Source organism: Odocoileus virginianus, unplaced genomic scaffold, assembly GCF_023699985.2.
Source record: "Odocoileus virginianus isolate 20LAN1187 ecotype Illinois unplaced genomic scaffold, Ovbor_1.2 Unplaced_Scaffold_16, whole genome shotgun sequence".
NCBI classification, from domain to species: domain Eukaryota; kingdom Metazoa; phylum Chordata; class Mammalia; order Artiodactyla; family Cervidae; genus Odocoileus; species Odocoileus virginianus.
In genome coordinates this window covers 1,230,116-1,244,990 of record NW_027224278.1, presented here as the reverse complement: position 1 = coordinate 1,244,990, position 14,875 = coordinate 1,230,116, and the positions used below count along the sequence as shown (strand labels likewise).

At 49.6% G+C, this 14,875-nt stretch overlaps 1 pseudogene; it reads left to right on the top strand.

Moving 5' to 3' along the window:
* Positions 1-14,875, top strand: part of LOC139033549 (melanoma-associated antigen 1-like) — a 149,894-nt pseudogene that overhangs the window by 74,914 nt on the left and 60,105 nt on the right.

The following is a 14,875-nucleotide window of genomic DNA, read 5'->3' as shown; positions in this document are numbered from 1 at the left end:
CACCTTTGCTCTCCATCCCCGCTGATGAGACTTAAAGACACAAGTGGGTCCTCATCAGGAAGATCATTGAGTGATGATGAAACACACTCCAAGACAAGGGAGCCCTGAGCTGGAGGCTGCACTTTCTGTGGGGAGGAGGCTACGGCTGGAGGACTCAAGGGAAGATGAGTCCATGGGTGATGGAGGCCTGAAGAGGAGAGGATCCCAGGGCCCCTCCTGAGGCCAAGTCTTACGTTCAGTATCGGAGTCTTTATTTCCAAAGGGAGTTCCCCAAATCACGTAAGCGATGGGACCCACAAAGCCCCACAAAAATTAAGACATGTCCTAGTAGAAAGAAAAGTGACTTTTGCAGAAAAGCCTACACAAAAATAGCATCCCCCAGGAAAATAGGCCATGAGCTACCTTGGGGAGACCTTGACCCAGCTCTGGTACCCCCACTCCCGTCGGGGCTTCTCCTCCTCACTTGCGAAACCAGGGGGTGCTGACATCACTTTTTCTCAACCTTTTTGTGTACAAGCACCACTTCTTAAAAGAAAACACTGCGGACACCACATTTTAATTTAGCTTGAAATAGTCCATGGGTTTTGGCATAGACAGTAAAGAATCTGCCTGCAATGCGGGAGACCAGGGTTTGATCCTGGGGTTGAGAAGATCCACTGGAAGAGGGAACAGCAACCCACTCCAGTATTCTTGCCTGAAGAACCCCATGGACAGAGGAGCCTGGTGGGCTACAGTCCATGGAGTGCAGTCAGACACTACTGAGCAGCTAACATGACTTCTAAAATAATTCGTGTTTCATTAATCACAATAGCATCTGCACAGACTGCACCAACATTAAGTGTACATTGACACATCGTTTGTTTGGTCCCACATATGAGGAGTCGTGAGCGTGGGTTCACAGACACCCTGACGTTGCACCACAGTCTGCTCCCACTCCCTGAGTTAGATGTGGACCAGCTTGCTTTGAGCAGGTTCTAGGACATCCACCACCAGGGCCAACACTGTCCTGTTTCCTGAGTTCCTGGCAAGGTACCCACCAGCCACAAGCAGAGGGTTGCCACAGCTGCATCCACCAGAAAATGGTGAATTTGGACCAGCCTGGCCACAGTGGGCATACTCAGGAGGTGGCAGGAGGCAGACAGCACAGCAGGTGACCGGGGAGGACAGATGTTCAGGCTCTTCCTCCTGGGCTCCCGGCCTCTCTGAGCATTTCCTGACCTTCCCACTGATCCGCCCACAGAGGACCTGGAGGACCTGGAGGCGGCCTTCAAATGACACATGGCCTCCAGTGAACTCCACAGCTCCCAATGTCCTGGCATCAGCGAGTGGGGTCACGGACCCTTGTTCAAGGTTGACGTTCTTGCTTGCGTGCCCAGGACCTTTCCCTGGAGACCACCCTGAGCACCAGCTACTCAGGCACTGGGGTGCATGCTCTGGGGGCAGAAGAGGCTTGGGAAGTTGGCTTTTGCCTTGAGGATCTCACACAAGAGGGGATACCACACCAGGGACCAGGAAAAACACGGCCTGAACACAAGCGTCTGGTCTCCCTCAGCTTCAGGGCAGGCGGCCAAAGGAAGGAGAGGCTCTTGCTGCAGGATCTTGGCCTGCATTTAAAACTCATTCAAGGGACTTCCCTGGTGCTCCAGTGGTTAAGAATCTGCATGCCAGTGCAGGGGACATGGGTTTGACCCCTAGTCCAGGAATATTCCACGTTCCAACAGAGCAACTGAGTCATGCACTGAAACTAGCTAGCCTACATTCTGGAGTCTGTGAGCCGCAACTACTGAAGCCCACGTGCCCAAGAGCCCATGGTTTGCAACTCAAGAAGCTGGAGCACTGCGACCTGAGAGGAGCCTGTGGAGCAGCAATGAGGACTCTGTGCTACCAAAAAAAAAAAAAATCATTCAAGATCCCAAGAAACAAAGGCCTGTCAGTCCAGTGTTAGCTGCGCACTGTCTTTGGGTGTGGAGGGCATGGATGCAGGAGAGAAAGGGGAGCCTGTGTGAACTAGGCAGGGCCTTCTGCTGACACCAGGGGCATCCCAGCAGGGTGGTCACCTTCCCTGTCACTGGGATTCATGGATGGGGAAAGGCTGCCTCCAATCCTTGGTGGGACCAGAGGTGGGTGGGGAGGACAGGGCTGCCTGAGGTACCAGACCTCGTTCTCTGCTATGATGTTGAAAGCACAGCAGGTGGGCTGAGTCAGTTATCACACAGGACTGACCACCGGACAGAGGTGGGGATGAGAGAGCGACCCTGCCCACCCTAGACGGCATCCTGGAGAGCGACCTGGAGGGAGTCATGTGCACAGCACACATCCTGCCCTACAGACGTGTGATGTTCATGGGGAGGGATACCTGAGCCAGACTCTCCAGGGTCAGTCACCGACTGTGTGACCTCAGGGAAGTCCCTGCCTCAGTTTTCTCATCTGCAAAATCCATCTCTACCTCATGGGTTGTTGTGAGGGTGATATTAGTTCTTATACATAAATGCACTAGCCACAACATCTATTTTGATCACGGAACACGTGTCAGCCTGGGCCGTTGGAGTCAGGGACCCACTGAGGGAGCAGAAGAGGCTCAGATGGAAGATGAGCTTGGATCAGATTGATGTGGCCGCCAACCGTGGGCCACTGTGGTCTGGCCTCGTGCCTAGCAAGCCTGGGCACCTGGGGACAGAACCACTAAGTCATCAGGGAACCCTCACTATCAAACACCCTCGCTGTTGCTCCTGGTAACTGGAGGACAGAAAAAGCAAACAGCTCATGCCTCCCGGAGGCCCTGGCAGATTGTCTCTGCCCCACTGGGAACAGCAAGCACAGCAGACACACTGGACACTCAGGGCAAGAAGGGTGGCTGATTTTCCAGTGTTCATTTTGCAAAGCGCCTGCAAAACTGACCCTGCCTGCCACAAAACAACCCTCAGACCACCCCCCTTGCAAGTCCTCCCCACTTCTCTTTTTTTTTTGTAATTAACAAGATCTTGGTGAGGATAGTAAGCTAGGAAGGCAGGGCTGATCCAGGCAAAATGGAGAGGAAAGCAAAGGTTACCTCATCTGGCAGCCCCGACGCAGAAAGCACTTCATTGTGACCCTTAACCCCCGGCCTGGGTCAATCATCCTTGTTTCCTTCTTCCCATCAAAATGTATAGGCCCTACATTCACGTGTGTGTGCATGTGTGTGCACATGTGCATGTGTGTATTGTGTATGTGCAAGCATGTGTGTGCATATGTGCACACATGTTTGTGCATGTGTGCCTGCATGTGTCTATGCAAGTGCATGTGTGCATGTGTGTGTGCATGTGTGTATGTGCACATGTGTGTGTTTCAGTAAGTGTTCATTTACTCCTCCAAACAACCACTCCAAGTAGGTATTACTATCTTTACTTTTCTCTTAAGGAAATTAAAGAGATAAAAGTGTAAGTAACTGGCCCACATCACAGAACAAGGCCCTGAGAAGAGCATGTCTGTGGTAAGCCCTGAGAGAGATGGCACGACATCTTCTCTGGCACCTTTCCATCTCCTTCTGCTCCATCTCTCCACCACCTGTGGTTTTGGATGGTGTCTGAACCACTGGTCAGGCTTCCCAGGTGGCGCCAGTGGTAAAGAGCCTGCCTGCCAATGCCAGAGATGCAAGGGATGCGAGTTAGATCCCTGGGTTGGGAAGATCCTCTGGAGGAGGAAATGGCAACCCACTCCAGTATTCTTGCCCGGAAAATCCTGTATACAGAGGATCCTGGTGGGCTACAGTCTATGGGGTCGCAAAGAATTGGACATTTCGGACACTGTCTGAGCCACTGAAGATGAAATGAATGAGCTGGACCAGTGGGGACTTTGGGCAGACCTCAGACCTCCGCCAACCCGGTGCTACTCCACCTGCCAGGCAGGCAGGCAGCCCTGCAGACAGTCTGCCATCTGTGCCCTGGTGCTGACCAAAAATGGTTTTAAGTTCAGCTCCTAAAACTGTTCCATTTAAAAGAGAATGTTCAGCCCTAATACTCTTTGATATTAACTTTATAATCTATAATAGTGATTGGTTGAGGTAGAATGTTATCACTCTACAATGATTTTTAGTTCTTTTAGACAGTTTTATTTTTCTTCCTGATATTTTGCTGAAGCTGATCATCTTGTTAATAATATTCACAAGGAAGTTAAAAATGAGTGAGATTCTGAAATTGGAATTTTAGTTGGACAGTTACTTAGCTATCAACTGCTACAACCAAAACTGTTTTTATTTATGGAGGGTTTCTTAAAATTGCTGACTCTATTGTGTCCTCTTCTGAAAGTTAGAATTTTTCATCACAAAGCAAAATGATTGCCTTAAAATTATATGTAACATTTCTTCTGTACACTGGCTTTAGCTTTAAAATTAGATGACAGGAATGTTTTCTTGTAGGATACACTGCACGAAAGCTCATTATAATACATATTTTCAAAGAAAATCTGAACAGAGCAACAGTCACCTTAATCAGTCTGAGATAGTTTGCATAATTATTTCTTTTTTTTTCCATTTATTTTTATTAGTTGGAGGCTAATTACTTTACAATATTGCAGTGGTTTTTGTTATACATTGAAATGAATTAGCCATGGATTTACATGTATTCCCCATCCCCGTCCCCCCTCCCACTTCCCTCTCCACCCGATCCCTCTGGGTCTTCCCAGTGCACCAGGCCCGAGCACTTGTCTCATGCATCCAACCTGGGCTGGTGATAATGGGCCAAAGAACTAAACAGACATTTCTCCAAGGAAGACATACAGATGGCAAAAAAACACATGAAAAGATGCTCAACATCACTCATTATCAGAGAAATGCAAATCAATAATTATTTCTTAATATCAGTTGAAAAATATTTTAAAAATAATGGATACCAAAAACAATGTGTATTGAGAAATTAGATCTCAAGCTTTTGTATTTCTTTTTGAAGAGGAAGGTTAATTAACTGTGAATTATAAACAGCACTCAGAACAGTTTCTATACCCAACTGCATTGAATTATTAAATATTCTTGGTTCTACTATTCAAAGAACAAGAGTCTGCCTTTTGACTTGTACAAATAGATCCTGACTCTGGAGACATAGCTCAGGGGTTCAGTGTGATTGAGGGGAGGAGAATCCTGGTCACCATGGCTATAGACATCACAGTTACAATCACCATGGCTACAGACATCACAGGTAGGCTCACCATGGGTACAAACATCCCAGGTAGGGTCAGTACGGGTACAGACATCCCAGGTAGGGTCACCATGAGTACACACAACACAGGTAGGGTCACCATGAGTACACACAACACAGGTATGGTCACCATGGCTACAAACATCACAGGTAGGGTCACCACGGGAACAGACATCACAGGTATGGTCACTGTGGCTATAGATATCACAGGTAGGGCCACCATGGGTACAGATATCACAGGCAGGGTTACCACGGGTACAGTCATCACACGTAGGGTCACTGAGGATACAGACATCACAGGTACTGTCACCACGGGTATAGTCATCACAGGTACGGTCACCATGGGTCCAGTTGCAGGTGCCACGGCAATGCCTTCAGGATGGACAGGAGATGGCAGAGCCACAGTGCAAGCCTGCCCCTGTCCCCACCCTATCTCACCCACAGGATGTCCCAGGACCACGTTTGGCCTTGACCTAAAGCTGCTCAGAGCCATCCTGAGGCTGGGAGTCATGGAAATGGGTCCACCCACCCAGGGCACTGGCCAGCAGGCCTGGACAAAGCCCTTCAGGTCCTGCTCCCCACTCCTCACCTGGGAGACTGGAGAGCTCAGCGTGGGCCTACTGTGAGCCACATGAGGAGGGAGAGTGTGCCCCAGCCTGGGGTCCCTCCCCGCCCCCAGGCACAATGGCTCCAGGGGACGCTCACTGTTGAGAATGTTGGGGACAGTTTTCTCCAGGCCCTGGCCACAAGAAGCATGGTGTGGGCAGGGACAGGAGGGGACACTGAGGAGATGAGGAGGGGGCTCTGGGCTGTGCCTGCCCTGAGGGACTCCAAACTGCCTGTGCTTCATTTGATTCATGGGCTCCCCCAGGACCCACTTCCATGGCTTTTCACACCTGCTGACACCTCCAGAAAGTGGAAGGAGGGGGCTTTGGGTTCCAGGTGCCTCCCCTTCACAGAAGACCCCTTAAGCCAGCAAACGACCGTCAGTTGAGGGCCCCCTGCCAGGTCACTCTCATCGTGACACTGGACTGATGATGAGGGGTGTCAGGCAGCACCGACCAGAGCCAAGCGCCAGCATCAGCACTGTCTGCAGCCATGACGATGCCCCACAGGGTGTGCAGACATCACCAGGGTGACAGCTGCCCCCTGTCCCCCACCCCTGGGCCTTGAGCATCCTGGCCCCTTCCATGGTGGCCATGCAAACGGGCCTGCTTCCAGGAGGGTCTTGGACACCTCGTGTCAGAGAGGTGAAATGGAAACCCTTGTCTTTGTTACAGGTATGGTGTTTTCTGGGAGCCAGGGGACAAGTACCAACAGCCACACCTTAGTCGGAGCCTGATCTGTGCCTGGGAGCTGGCGCTGCATGCTTACCCTGATCTTTGCTGCAGTTACCTCCCAGAGGAGGCAGCTGAGGCTCCTGCATGGGGATAATTTGCTCCAGCTCATGTAGCAGCTAACTAGGGGAGGCAGTCTTCCTACGACGCCCATCTCACTGGATGGTCGGCTCCACCTCAACAACTGCAGGGCTGCAGCCTTTGGAGAGCCTGTGATTTTAGGGCCAACTGATGGGGTGGAATGCAAATATCCATGATGTAAGGCAGACAGCCCCAGAAGGCAAATGGAGATGAAGTGACTCAAGGCCAGTTAAAGAACAGCTCTTCCGTGGGCTGAGGTCAGCATCTGCCTCCCCTGGGCCCCTGGGCCAGGCGGGTGATGCGGACAATAAGCACCTGCTCCAGGTGAGGTGGTGATGGCTCCAGGGTACCCCGCCCATTGCCTTCTTCCAGCGTGCTCATCCCTGGCTAATCTCCTGCATAGCTCTAAATGCAGCAGGAAGTGCGAGGTCCCATGGGCCCTGGGAATAATCGGGGGCAGGAGACAGAACTCCAGTGACGAGGCACTTCCCCCTGAGTCAGAGAAGCGCTCCCAAGGGACACCCTATCCTCCAATGGAGCACGTTCCTGAGATATGGTATATTCTAGTCCTGTTTTGTAGGGTCAGAAATTCTTCGAATGAATCTTCTCAAGCTTGCTCAGTGCCCAGCAAAATATGTCAACTTCTCTTCAGAGTGAAAAGCAAGTCACCATGAGTTAATTCTCCCTTTGCCAAAACCCAAACAGCATACGGAAGTCAAAAATCAAGTGAATTCTGCTCTGTTTTCTCTAATCCTCTTTGGCCAAGTGTGATCCAAAGCAAGGGACTGCCAGTCTCTCTGGGAATAAAATGACCATGGGGAGAAGTTTCCAGAAGCCTGAGAAGAGTGTGCTAGTACTTCTGGGTCTGGGAGGATCTCACACAGGAGAGATTTTTGTCAAAAAGCCCCCAACTGGACAGGCTGTCAAATGACTTGAAGAGAAGGCAGAATCCATTGGGGCTGCATCCTTACTGCATACACGGGGCTCCCCTTTCTCCTGGGGGCTTCTCTCCCAGTTGAGAGACAGGGCCTCGGGCTTCCCAACCCTACAGAGTGGGTTGCCTTCAGGTGCCTTTCTCACATTGTGCCCTTGGAACCTGGAGGGGAGTGCCTTCCCATGAAGAGCAGGTCCTAGCTCCACACGTTGCCCTGGTCTCCCACAGGTTCTAACCCGCCTAACGTTCCCTGTGTATCACGGCCATGCTTATGTGAGTCTGAGCTCATCTTCTCCCAGTCCAGCTGTGGCTTCTTGCCTTGATGAATGCTGCACAAAGGACTACATTCACAACCAGCCAGAACCCGGGCTCTGGGACTAATGGGCCTGTGTGTGCTGAGCCATACATGATGGAATGGGCAGGGCAGGTATGTTGTCTGTCCTACCAGGAACCTAACGCTCACTGTGACCACCCTACTGCCAAGTTTGCAACCATGCTTCTGTGACTCCACTTCACGGAGGAGAAAGCTAAGACCCACAGGCAGGGGCGGCTCACCCAAAGGGCCTGCCAGAGCTTTGAATGGATTCTTGTCTTGGAGTGTGTGGAGTGGGCACTGCCATGAGAAGGAGACTGAGCTGTTTTGAAGGCTCACAGAAGGGCCGAGGGTGGTGCTGGCTCTGGTCCTGATTCCTGTTCCACAGCTCGTCCCAACGCCACAGGCACCTGGCCAACCAGGGCCTGAGCCTCCGGCCCATCTCTCCTGTCCACCTCACACTATCCAGCAGCTCGAGCTGTCTCTGCCTTGAAGGCTCCATCTGCCTCAGTTGTGTCAGCATTACAACTGTCACCTCTGGATTAAATAACAAGAAGCAGATCAAAATAGTGCAGTCAGTTAAGAAAGGGTTTGGGATGACTCCTGAAACACCCTCACTGCTGTGTCGACTTGGAAAAATCAAAGGGTCTGGAGAAATCTGGATCCTGGAAAATTGCAAGACATAAGTAACATGCCTGATAGATCTGCACTCAGAAATAAATGTTCTCGTTCTAAATACAGGCCATCTTATTTATTCCCGCCTGCATCAGCAGCCTCTTTCCTGCCATTAAATGTTTAATCCGAGGTGCTGAAAGCAGAATTAAATGGAGAGTTAAAGAAGAAATCAGTGAACGTCAAGCCGGGAGGCAGAAGGAGCTTTTCCCTTGCTGCCCACAGCCTCCCTGGTTAATCAGCGCCGTGTGACTTGCATATTACTCACTGCACACACCTCATCACCATCCCAGTGGTCTGACAACTCCCACAATTCAGCACCGGAGCCCAAGGACAGCGGACCCGACGTGCCTTCGCTGGCCACCAGGGGGCAGCGTCCAACACCCCCCACCTCCACCCCCCTCACCCTCACCACATACTTAGCTCTGAGACAGGCAGGAGTATGGGTTTGATTTTTATTCCAAGGTCACGATGGCTCAGATGTTCGTTATAACCTTGCTGGCTGCTAATTTGCAGCTTCTCCAAACACTGATAGATTGCCTCAATTCTCCCGTCTTCCTTTTCTCATTCCAGGGGAAAAAGGCAACAAATGCATTTCCAGTGGCTGGAGACTATTGAGGAGGAAACTGTCAAGAAGCTGCTCCTGTGGGATGGATGCCCAAGGCTCCTGATGGCCCTGTGATGACAACCTGCAAACCTGTCTGTCCCATAAAAGCACCCCAGAGGCTCCCCTTGTCACTGCCTCACACGAAGGGCAGTGTTTCAGGACTCCAGCCATGCCGAAAGGAGTCAAACATACTGAGGGCAAGGGAACTCCTGCAACTTTTGTTAAACCTCTTTTTTTTTTTCTTTTAGTAAAGTCTCTCTCTCTCTCTCTCTCTCTCTCTCTCTCTCTCTCTCTCTCATGAGTTTGAACAAGCTCTGGGAACTGGTGATGGACAGGGAAGCCTGGAGTGCTGCAGTCCATGGGGCTGCAGAGTTGGACATGACTAAGCAACTGAACTGAACTGAAAGTCTCTGTCTCTGCTTCATTTTGTCTATCTCTGAGATTTTCTCTTTGTCTCTGTCTCTCTCCTCTAAGAAAATCATGATGGTGTGATCACTCACCTAGAGTCAGACATCCTGGAATGTGAAGTCAAGTGGGCCTTAGGAAGCATCACTACAAACAAAGCTAGTGGAGGTGATGGAATTCCAGTTGAGCTATTTCAAATCCTAAAAGATGATGCTGTGAAAGTGCTGCACTCAATATGTCAGCAAATTTGGAAAACTCAGCAGTGGCCACAGGACTGGAAAAGGTCAGTTTTCATTCCAGTCCCTAAGAAAGGCAATGCCAAAGAATGCTCAAACTACCACACAATTGCACTCATCTCACACACTAGTAAAGTAATGCTCAAAATTCTCCAAGCCAGGCTTCAGCAATACATGAACCATGAACTTCCAAATGTTCAAGCTGGTTTTAGAAAAGGCAGAGGAACCAGAGATCAAATTACCAACATCCGCTGGATCATCGAAAAAGAGAGTTCCAGAAAAACATCTATTTCTGCTTTATTGACTATGCCAAAGCCTTTGACTGTGTGGATCACAACAAACTTTGGAAAATTTTGAAAGAGATGGGAGCACCAGACTACCTGATCTGCCTCTTGAGAAACCTGTATGCAGGTCAGGAAGCAACAGTTAGAACTGGACATGGAACAACAGACTGGTTCCAAATAGAAAAAGGAGTACATCAAGGCTGTATATTGTCACCCTGCTTATTTAACTTATATGCAGAGTACATCATGAGAAATGCTGGGCTGGAAGAAACACAAGCTGGAATCAAGATTTCTGGGAGAAATATCAATAACCTCAGATATGCAGATGACACCACCCTTATGGCAGAAAGTGAAGAAGAACTGAAGAACCTCTTGATGAAAGTGAAAGAGAGTGAAAAAGTTGACTTAAAGCTCAACATTCAGAAAACAAAGATCATGGCATCTGGTCCCATCACTTCATGGGAAATAGATGGGGAAACAGTGGAAACAGTGGCTGACTTTATTTTTTTGGGCTCCAAAGTCACTGCAGATGGTGACTACAGCCATGAAACTAAAAGATGCTTAGTCCTTGGAAGGAAACTTATGATCAACCTAGACAGCATGTTAAAAGGCAGAGACATTACTTTGTCCACAAAGGTCCGTCTAGTCAAGGCTATGGTTTTTCCAATAGCCATGTATGGATGTGAGAGTTGGACTATAAAGAAAGCTGAGCAACAAAGAATTGATGCTTTTGAACTGTGGTGTTGGAGAAGACTCTTGTGAGTCCCTTGGACTGCAAGGAAATCCATCCAGTCCATCCTAAAGAAGATCAGTCCTAGGTTTTCATTGGAAGGACTGATGTTGAAGCTGAAACTCCAATACTTTGGCTACCTGATGCAAAGAGCTGACTCATTTGAAAAGACCCTGATGCTGGGAAAGATTTAGGGCAGGAGGAAAGAGGGTGAGATGGTTGGATGGCATCACCGACTCAATGGACATGAGTTTGAGTAAACTCCAGAAGTTGGTGATGGACAGGGAGGCCTGGCGTGCTGTGGTTCATGGGGTCTCAAAGAGTCAGACATGATTGAGCAACTGAACTGAACTCTCCTCTCTCACACACACTCAGCATCTCTGCCTGAGCCTCATCTGTTTTAACATCCTCTGCTTGGGAGATTGCAGTGTGGGAGTAATGAGTTCCTTTTCCCTGTCCTACAACATCAGAGTCAGAATCAATAAAGGCCCTTTACCCCAGAAGGCCATGTCCTCAGCAGCCTAAAGGTGTATTTTACATAGTTTTCAATTCCTCCTTCAGCTTTATGTCACCTTAATGATGATTTTCCAGTCTCAGTTAAATGTTTCAATGAAACAAAATTACTTATATAAAGCTTGAGCACATAGAAAGAGACTTGCATGGCTCAGCCTGAGTGCAAAGTAGCTGGACATCACAGCAGGTGGCGAGACCCCCTGCCCCACCTGGTCTTCTGCAAATCTCAGCTGTGACCACTCAGGACTGGTTCTCATTTCGGGCTTTCATCCTTTTGACCTGCATGGCCACCAAGGCATAGTGTTCTGTGCTCTCTGAAGGGTCTGGCAAACCTTCCATTGGCCCAGGAGCACAGGGGGCCGTCTGAGGGCTTCCAGAAGAGTCCCCAGACGTTGAAGTCTGTGCCTCTGTCCTTCAGTTCTGGGGCTTTGACCCCAACACCTTAGGGCCCAGAGCCTCCTCCATGCGAGGCAGGTGGAGAGACCAGAGGCCAGAAGTGCTGAATGTCTGAGTGGAAGTGGCCATGGTGCCTGGATGGGAGGGCACTACCTGCTCCACCAGCCATCCATGCCCAGCTCATGGGAGCGAGCATTTCCCTCACCAGAGCTGGAGGAAGGGCCCAGAAAGTCCCCCGACTTTACCAGCTGGTGTCATGACACAGAGAGGTGGCCATGGATTTTCTAACCATCATCATTCCCCAGCTATTTAAAAAATCTCCCCCTCAGTACAAGCTTATGCAGGCACACATCTTGCATGATCTCAAGTCAGCAGTAGATCTCTAAAGACAGAAAGTGGAAAAGAGATTGGGGACCAGGCAATGGCAATCTCATGAGATAAAGAAACTTGAGAAAAATGTTTAAGGAATCAGCTCTGGATTCCATAAATCAATTAATGGGTTAGCAGTTGCTTGGTTTTCTAATTTTCCTGTGTCTGCAGTCTTCAACCAGAACAGGTCACTCTGCCAATGTAGGCTCCCCTGATTTCTCTGCCCAGGAGATCACCGGCACTTTTTCAGAAGACACCCCCACAGCTCCTCTAGCAGTGTCTCAGAGCAGCGGCAGTGAGGAGGGGCCCAGGCAGGCTAGGTCCCCTGCACAGGGATTCAGCAAGTAGAAGAATTCACTCCCTCCAGGTTCCAGTGCCAGCAGCAGCAGCAGATAAACAGGATATGCTTAGCCCATATGGTAAACAGACCCTCCCCTCCATCTCCCAGGCCCCTTCAATTTAAGCAAACGACACCCACCTTCCTATACCTCAGTTGCCAGCAGGGAAGTGGAGAGAGGGGGCCTTGGAGATCAGCCCTGGTCTTTCGTTTCTCTAGGTAATTAATTCATCCTCTGGATGAAAACCTTTGTTGGTAGTTTATGGACCCTGTTGTCTAGTGTTGAAAGGAATGGTTGGTGGTGTCTGAGTGGTTTTCTCATTCGGAGTTTTACACTATGGCTACTCTTCACACTGACAGCGATCCCACTCTGGAGCCTCCCCAGGAGGAAGGGGTCTGGAGGCTGTGTGGAGAGCACTAGAGAGGCATGTTGACTTTGAGTTAAGGGTGGAGGTTGTAGGTTTTGCATCAAACAGCTTTGGGTTCTGATCCTAATGGTGCTGCTTATCTAGCTGTGTGGGGCCTTGGACAGGTCAGTGTGAAGCAGAAGAAATGAAGCCCTGAACCTCTGCTTGGCAGTGAAGGGTTCTGTGATGCCTATAGACTAATTTATCAGGAGTTCAGTAGTGTCTTTATTGGTGTTCCCTCAATGTTTTTAAAATATTGAGTCTCTCTCTCTCTCTCTCTCTCTCTCTCTCTCTGTTTTGGCTGTGCTGGGTCTTTGTGGTGGCACATCAGCTTCTCTGGTTGAAGAGCATAGGCTTGAGTGCCCTGTGGCACGTGGGATCTTAGTTCTCTGACCAGGGATCAAATCCACATCCCCTGCATTGAAAGGTGGATTCTTAAACACTGGACCCCCAGGGAAGTCTGGTAAATTATTGTTAGTAATAAAAAATTGTCAGAAAAGATAGTACTCAGTCATGTCTGACTCTTTGCAACCCCATGGACTGTAGCCTACCAGGTTCCTCTGTCCATGGGATTTTCCAGGCAAGAATACTGGAGTGGGTTGCCATTTCCTTCTCCAGGAGATCTTCCCAACCCAGGGATTGAACCCGGGTCTCCCACATTGTAGGCAGATGCTTTACCATCTGAGCCACCAGGGAAGTCAGGGGAGTTCTGTCTCCTCATAACAAAAATTTGAAGTGATGGACGTTAAAGCCCTTGGTGTGTCACAGCTCTCAGACAGACTGTGTTATAGCTCTCAGCTCTCAGACAAACCGTGTTATAGCTCTCAGACAGATCAGTGTTATAGCTCAGTTTTATTTAGAAAATAAAAGGAAAGTACCTCCTCAAGGCATGAGGGCATGCTGACCCAAAAGACGTGAAGAGAAGAGAGAGAGAGAAAGAGAGAGAGCTCATGGGAGAGAGAGCGATCCCCAGCCTTTGGCTCCTCTTTTTTACGTTTTTCCTCCCCCTGGGCCTGCCCTATGTAAACTGGGCTAGCCAGGAGTGCTGTTTGTTCTACCTGAGGTCCTCACTCTGGTCCTCAAACCTTCCTTTGTTCTATTTTTCACGGGCTTTTCTCTTCCTTGTCTTTTAGCCATTGCCATTCTAGACTTCTTTTTCCTGTTTTTTAACTACCTAACAAAAATGTTCCAAAATGTGAGTGCCCTGGGGAAACAGATCAATGTTTCCACCTTTCCCCAGAATTTTTTTAAAGTTGCTTTTACAACCTTCTCCCCAGACCCTATTTTTCTTGGGCTCCTAGGAAGCATTCCAGGAGCCCACTGTGGCCTATGTTCTAGACAGTTAGGTACTTTCACTGTGCTGTTGTAATTTTGTACCGTTAGCAGGTAGCATGCAATTAATTACTCCTCGGTTTGGTGAAGATTTACTGCTGACTGGAGAGATCTCTGGAGTCACTCCAGCTGGACACAGGCATAACAGCTGCTCTAGGGAAGACTTCTTGGGAGGGTAGGGATGGGCAGTGACAGGTAAATCCTTCCTGAAGAGTAGGAGGAAGTCTGAACATGCCAGAGTAGCCTGAGGGAGTCTGGCAAACAGACTGTCTGGTCAACTTCCCTGGGGACCTGGGGTCTAGACAGGAGGAGGAGCTGTGGGCCAGAGCCCAGGAGAGTTCTGCTTACTGAGTGCTGACCGTGCCTAAGAGGTGCTGTGAGCACCGACAAGCCGTCCAGGGAACCCAGCTCAGGCTGGAGTTGAGCCAGCAGGCTGGTAGGATAGGGTGTGCTGGGTCAGCTGTCCTGCTTGTTTGACTGCACCTGTGTCTAGCCACGATGCTGGTTCAGGATGTACTTGTGAGGGAAGCTCCAGGGGTGCTGTGGAGCAGGGTCTGCAATGAACCCTCACTGGGTCTAGGTCCTTGAGTTTTAATACTCTATCGATGTGTTATGTTCATCCATTCATGCAATGAACTTTTTCCTTACCACGTCTGGTGGTAGAGGTGAGTGGACTGCAGTGAACTTGGCACACGATCCCCTGATGTAGGTAGGGAGGCTAACCACAGGAAAAACACCAGTGCTCTGAGAGCTG